The sequence below is a fragment of the Orcinus orca genome, chromosome 15 (genome assembly GCF_937001465.1).
Source record: "Orcinus orca chromosome 15, mOrcOrc1.1, whole genome shotgun sequence".
Taxonomy (NCBI): Eukaryota; Metazoa; Chordata; class Mammalia; order Artiodactyla; family Delphinidae; genus Orcinus; species Orcinus orca.
This window is the reverse complement of record NC_064573.1, coordinates 53,639,774-53,647,953: the sequence shown is the minus strand read 5'-3', so window position 1 is coordinate 53,647,953 and position 8,180 is coordinate 53,639,774.

Sequence of the window (8,180 nt, the reverse complement as noted above, 5' to 3'; positions counted from 1 at the left end):
CTATTTCTTCCTGAGTAAACAATAGTCTACAAGGCTTTATATTATCTGACCCCATTCAATTCTTCTCTCTCTCTCTTTAGTTTTCATCCCTCCAGCCTCACACCAACTCAACCCCTCCCTGAGAACCCATGCGAGGCTCTCCTTGAATGCTCTTTCCTCAATATTCTCATGGTTAATTTCCTCACCTTTTTCATGTCTTTGCTAAAACATCACCTTCTCAATGAGGTTTATCCCTGATCTCCCAATATAAAATTAGAATTTATCCCCCAGGCAGTTCTGATCCCCCTACCCTGATCTAATTATCTTTCTTTCCATAGTGTTTTTCTCTTTCTAACACACAATTTATTTATTAAGTGTATTAGTTACACTCTCAGTCCTGCACATTAAAATTTAGGTTCCATAAGGGTAAGGAATTTTTTCCCTAATAGATCCAAAGGGCCTAGACAGGTGCCCAGCATGGAAATATGTGTTGTTTAAATGAATACTGTCTTTTTTTTTCTATATTCTTTACTTTATTAAGAGAGATACATTACTTTTAATGACTAAATGCGTTTTTTTAATAACTTTTATGGAGTATAATTGCTTTACATTGTTGTGTTAGTTTCTGCTGTATAACAAAGTGAATCAGCTATACATATACTTGTATTCCCATATCTCCTCCCTCTTGCACCTCCCTCCCACCCTCCCTATCCCACCCCTCTAGGTGGTCACAAAGCACCAAGCTGATCTCCCTGTGCTATGCGGCTGCTTCCCACTAGCTGTCTGTTTTGCATTTGGTAGTGTGAATACTGTTCTGACTGCCATCTCACCTTTAGAACAAAAGCCTGACCACCTCCTCCCCAAGCACATATACACACACACATGCACATGCATGCACATGCACACGCATGCACACAGTTGATTACTTCTGACAGATCCACTGCTCCTGGGCATTCATTACACCATAGCTCAGTGTTTCTCAAAATATTGTCAGGATCAAATTATGAAGGATTGTTGATTAAAAGAATAAATTCCTCACTCCCCCTCCAGAAATGCTAAATTAGAATTTCTGGGGGTCAATCCTATTTGCACACTGGAGTTTGAGAACGGTAGCTAGGCTTCTGTCACTTCCCCTTTGGCTTTCCTCCATCTCAGCCAAGTCTTTCTTGTGAAAATCTGTAAAACAAGAACCGCCTAAAGTGCCAATAACTGAAACACCCACCAGGGAAATTTGCTCCCACCTCCTGTATTCTGCTCCAGAAGATGAAAAGCACTGGTGTGCATCAGGGTCTAGGTGCTAACATCTAAGCATTCTTACTTCATGACAGAAGTAAAAAATGTCACAGCCTCGTCACATGGCCCTTCTGAAATAATTTTTTGTATTATCCTTTTTGTACTCTTTTGTTTTCTATCCTGCTGGTTTGGAGCTATTTTCTCTTATGTCCCTAACACAGTAATCCGTGCTCCTCCAACCCTTCCCACCCCACCACCACCTCAGAAAAACCTACACGGGATCCTCAGGCCAGTCCTGCTCGGACCTGGGAAAGAAACCTCCTCTTTTCCTCAGCTCTGACTCTCTTTGCCTCATCTCACTGCTGTACTGGTGGGACATGATGATAAGATGAGGTGCGTGGCCTACCTGAAAGGAGCTAAGAACCATTTCAGTTCTTAGACCAGAAGCGTGTGCCTGGTCCAATCCTGTTCTCAGTATGACATGTGCCCTACAGGATTAGGAGTTTTAGCTCAGACCAGTGAAAGAGTTTTGCAGGGGCAGGGGTGGCCAAGAACTCCCTAACGTTAATTTGCAAAATGTATTTTTGATATTCCTTGTTTTTATGGAAACAGAGTACAATAGCTTTCTTCAAATTCTCAAAACATTCTGAAAATCAAAAAAGATTCAAAGCCACTTCCCACAGGACTCAAGGTTTCATTATAATTAATGTCCTCACAGAAAATCTTCTTTGTATAAAAAAAATATATTCTTTGTTCCTATTTGCCTTGCAAAACCATGATAATATCCTTATAAGATATCTTTAATTCTGCTCATTGTTAACTTCCAACACCAGTTCAAGGTAACATGCTTGCATTTTACCTTCTTTCTGAGATTCAGTCCTACGGATTGAACAAGCAGAGAATTCCAGTGTCTCTGGACAACCCATACTGAGCAGTGCTTTGGTTTCAAGCCCAGAATCTATCACCAAATCCTCAAACCACATCAATCCTAGACTTGTCTTTTAAAAATTATTTGGTAATGAGAAAATATGAGACATCCTTTTTCAAAATCAAAACTTAAGTATATAAATTCCTTCTTCAACTTCTAAAGTAAATCTAATCTGAATATTTTACTTTCTCTTTGTTTCCTACTAGCACATTAGATTTTAAAGTAATCTGGGGTTCACATTAGGAGTGAAATGTTTTCATTTGAGCAGGAATTTGCATTTAACTTCATTTTTTTTTATTTGAAACCAAACACAATTTTTCATCATATTGAAACATTCAGAATAAATCCAATAATAAATTATCATTTCTCTCTCCTATTTCATTCATGGACAAATGTTTTTTGAGCTCATCTATTGTTCAAGACATGGTGTGAGTTATTAAGGGACATTAAAAATTGCAAAGATGTGTATAATCTCAGTCTTGCTCACCAGAGGCTTGCAATTTTAAAAGATGAATGAGACAAATATACCCACAGTTACAAAGTAAAGCAGTAAAGGGTGTGATATATGTTATAGACAGTAGGTCATATGGGAGTTCACTGAGAGAGGGCTCTTTGTGTTGAGATGCATTCATGGAATGCCCCACCGACTATTTACATGAAAGAGAACTGTTACCTGATTATAAACATAGCTTCTCATCAGCCAATTTTATTATTCAGTGTTGATCAGAATCAATTTATAAATTTTGGATAAATCTGATAATACACTTTCATAAGACATTATAAATAGCATGGCAATTAGATGCTAAAACTTTTCAGTAAAGATTTAGTCAATTAATCTACTCATAGTGTTGAAACATTCACCAGCCCTCTGCTGATATGAGAAATGAAGGAGGGAAAGAAGCCAAGTATCTGATGTAGATCAAGTTCAAATGGTTCAATGTCCACCCAGAAAAAGCAGTTCCACAAAAAAAAGAGAAAGTTTCAAAATGAGTTTCAAACTTAACACAAAGGCAAATAATTATAGCTTAGAGTTTGTAACCAATACCTGCTGTGATATAGGAATTGCAAAGTCCTTTGAGTCTCCTTTAAAATGTGAACTTTGAGCCCGAGATAACTGAGTAAATAGCTTTTTCCTTTATTAGCCCCATGAATTTTGAATATTAGAAAATCATATATACATAGTATATATAAAATATGTATAACTGTTGGTGGGAATGTACATTAGTGCAGCCACTATGGAAAAGAGCATGGAGGTTCCTTAAAAAACTAAAAATAGAGCTATCAATGATCCAGCAATCCCACTCCTGGGCATATATCCAGAAAAGATGAAAACTCTAATTCGAAAAGATACATGCACCCCAATGTTCATAGCAGCACTATTTACAATAGCCAAGTCATGGAAACAACCCAAGTGCCCATCAACAGGTAATTGGTTTAAGAAGATGTGGTATACATACATATATATATATATATATATATATATAAGAATATTAGCCATAAAAAAGAATGAAATATTGCCATTTGCAGCAGCATGGTTGGACCAGAAAATATTATGCTTGGTGAAATAAGTCAGACAGAGAAAGAGAAATACTATATGATATCACTTATATGTGATCTAAAAAAAATAATACAAATAAATCTATATACAAAACAGAAACAGACTGACAGACATAGAAAACTAACTTATGGTTACCAAAGGGGAAAGGGGGGGTGAGATAAATTAGGAGTATGGGATTAACAGATACAAACTACTATACATAAAATAGAAAAGCAACAAGAATTTACTGTATAGCACAGGGACTATATTCAATGTCTTATAACCTATAATGGAAAATAATCTGAAAAAGACATATATTCATATATAAAACTGAATCACTTTGCTGTACACCTGAAACTAACACAATCTTGTAAATTAACTATACTTCAATTAAAATTTTTTTAATTAAAAAATATGTATAGTGTGTGTGTATATATATATATATATAGATATAGATATAGATATCAATAGCTCCAAAAAAGTAAAACACAGTAACATACTTGATTGGAAGTTGACCATTTAATATTCACAGTTTACCTTGAGGCTCCAAAAGGACTATGCTTTGTAAGCTTATTTCACCTGAGATGAATGGTACCAGAATTATTTTGCTTAATATATGTTCAGGCATCTGAATTTCTTCCATGTGTTTATGTGAAATAATATAGTCTAGTAACATTTTAAGAGTGGAAACCATAACAAAATACTGCATATTTCTGAAAACAATTAAGCAATTATTTTGTTTTCAGTCAATGCTGAAGACTGTCAGAGAGCCATATCACCTGAGTTACCCCTTCTTTAGCATGACTGAGCTATACATTGATTTACGGATAGAGAATAGGACACTTGTTTCAATTCTTTTTCTGAGAATTATTTAAGTCCCCAGATCTCAAAGGAACATCATACTTTCAAGCTGAGAGTATAATAGGTGTGAATATGTTTTTCAGGAACACTGGAAAATCTATTATTATGCAAATTACTCACTTTTATTCAATTCCTTCAAATCTAATCTCCTGATTGAGAAATATAAATTCTATGAGAAATCTACTGATTGACATTTAATAAAAGTGTATCTTCTTTTTTATAAGAAATTATTTTTGTTTTCTAGGCCTCCTATTTTGAGGAGATGGAAGAAACATGTTTTGTTTATTTGGAAATTATGTAACGGTAGTATGAAATTTTAATCAACCTTCACATAAAAATAAGAAAATCTTAAACCCTAAATAAGTAGACATTATTTGTTTATTCCAGTACAAAAAAATGGCTTCACCCAAAAATAATTATAAGAATCAGTAATTTCCCATAGCAACATTCCTTAAGACAACTCATAATCAATGTACATTTGAATCTTTGGAAATAATTACAAATCTTGAAGCTATCAAGTAAATAAGATAACAATACTTCCAAGAATATTTTAAAAACTTAGTAAGTTTTGCTATCTATCTGCTCTATATCTAAACTCTTGGCCAATATTTCATAATAAGAAAAGATCATTAAAATCCACAGGAAAAAAAATACTTCTGCAATGATGTAGCTAGTGGTACCTGACACATATTGGCCAACTGTAACATGCTCTCAATCGACACAAGCACGGGTATCGTGTTGCCCCTTTAAAGTGCCAGCATTCTGGTGATGAAGAATAATCACCTCTTATTTCATTACAACTCTATCTGCACCACATGGGCTTTACCAAATGTTTTATGGGAAGTTTCAAAAGACTCAATTTGCTGGCTCTCCAAGCTATAATAGAAATATAATGTTCCCCAGGGTCACTCTTTCTGGCTGCCCTACTTTCCTTGTTTCCTGTCCTGTGCCACACCCCTTTTCCTGCACATTCTGAGTTTTTCAACAGCCTTGATTAATTCCTCTCATGATCCTTATCTACTACCACACACCAGACTCTTGATGTTTAAGGATATGGAGTAAAATCTTCTGTTTTGTAAACTAATAACACAAAACCCTATAACACTGTTTTTCAGCATTCCTCAGAACCCCATTGAGTGTTATTAAGAGCTTATAACTTGCCAGAAAGTGAATAAGTGATTTATGTGCATTTAATCCTCACAAGAAACCCATCAGGTAAGAGACATTATTGAGGCAACTGAAGGTTGAGAAGGCTAAGAAATCTGCCCAAGGTCACTAGCTAATCAGGGGTGAAATTTGCACCCAGGCAGCATGACATCAGAGTCCATGCATTTACCTACGTATACAACATTGCCCTCTTTGATTAATAGAAGGAAAGATTCTATCTGTATTCTAATAAATTGGTTAATACTGTGTCAATAGCCCTGGCAGAAGGTTAAATGTGTTCATTGTTATTTATCACAAATTCTAGCACTTCCTAGGTTCTATGAAGCCCTGTGGTTTACTTTTCGTGGTAGATGGTATAATGTCTACCTCGCTGCAGGAGCATTCATCTTCCTACCCTCTTCAAGGCAGAGACGTGGACTTGCTTTGACTAATGAAATGTGAGCAGAAGTGACATGTGTCAATTCTAGACAGAGGCATTAAGAGCCAAAGGGTGTTGTCCCTGCTCTTCTCTACCTCTGTCCAAGCAACACACACAATTCCACACAGTGCTTCTCTGTCCTATTGGCTCTGAGTAAAGACAGTAACCGTCATAGACCAGAGGCTGCTGCTGATGCAAATGGACATTTGTGAGTGAGATACAAAACATGGTTGTTTTAAATTACTAAGATTTGTACTGGTTGTTACCTGGCTCATCCTGATTTTTTACCAAATTTGTTTCACCTTGGAACCTGTTTTTCACAGAATACCTGTTAACACCTAATAAGATACTGATATGACACAGAAAATGGCTGGAGACACTCACCCCTCATGCAATATTATTAAAAGATAAAAATAGAAATGTTTTGGAGTCAGTGTAAAAAGCCTTCTTCATGTCACAGCAAGATTGAGGCCTGAGGAAAACAATACTTAAAACTGACCATTCTTTCTATGATGTTCTCCCCAGCAACAACTTCATAAAGATACCTATACACAACACAGCTAAGCCCCAAGGGTCACCTGAATATATTAATCCATTCATTCAATAATTATTTTCTGAATGGTCACTAGATGCTACCAGTATCAGTTCCCACTCCCAATCCACCATGTGTTTGTGTCCCTAACTCACCCAGAAATAATGTAGAAAACTCTAGCTTCCCAACTTGTCTCACATAAGTTTAAAATATTTTATTAACCTCATTGTGATGACTTTATTGAGATGTCAAGTTGGCTAGGATATAGTTCCCAGTGATTCAGTGGAACACTTGTCTGGGTGTGCTGTGAATGGATTTTGCAGATGTCACTGGAGTCCCTAATCAGTTCAGTGTAAGCAAGGGACATTATCCAGAATAACTGGGTGGGCCTGAATTAATCAGTCAGAAGGCTTTAAAAGCAAGGCTGAGAGAAAAAAGACATTGCACTTTGGCTTTTGTCTATGGCTCAAATGTCACACATTATTCTGCAACTTATTTTACTCGACAAAATATTTTGGAAATTTATCCATATTAACATAGGTAACTCTAGTTTTGTTTTCTCCCTTTGATAATCTTCCATTATATGAACATACTAAAAGTAATTTATCTATTCTCCTGTCTATGGACATTTATGTTTTTCAATATTATTGCTTCTACATAAAAAGCTACCATAAGCATTATTATACATCTCTCTATATAAACATGTATAAGAGTTACTGTAAAGTACATATCTAGAGGCGGAAAGTTTCTTCAGCTTTACCAGATATTGGCAAGTCACTCTATAAAGTTGTTGAACAAATTTATAATACCACCAGTAGTGTACAAGCTGTACCCTTATTCCAGACCCTCACCAGCACTTAGCATTTTCAGCCTCTGTAATCTTTTTTTTTTCTCAGCCTTTGTAATCTTGATCAGGTTGATAGATATGAACCAAAATCTCACTTTCAATTTTATTTTCATTTCCAGTGGGGTTGAGCATCTCACTTTTATTAGACATTTAAATTTCTTCTGTGCACTGCCTGCTCATTTCCTTAATATACTTTTCTATTAAGAGTTTTCTGCTTTTCATACTGACTTTTAAAATTCTTAATATAATTTAAATAATTTATCATTGGTTATGATCATTGTATATATTTGTTTCTGTCTCTGAGATGTTTTCTACTATTCTGTTAAAAGCAACATTTTTATCAGAATTTTATAATTTTAGTGTATTCAAAATGATCACTGCTTTCTTTGATAGTTTGCTTCTTGATGATTTCTCAGCCTTGCTCTGTGGTCTCCTACTAATTCTGTGATGCCTGGGTATCCTTTCAAAAATGTCCTTTGGTTAAAATTGAACAGAGACATTCTCTGTTGCTTTCCAACTAAGAAAACCTTAAAACCACATTATGACTTTATCTGAAAAACAATTAAACTTCAGGCAGGAAAATCTTTGCATAATAACGCAAAAGGCCTGCTTAATTCCTGAACAAACATATAATCTTTCTTCAAAATTTGAGATCAGGTAGCAGATATAACAACACAT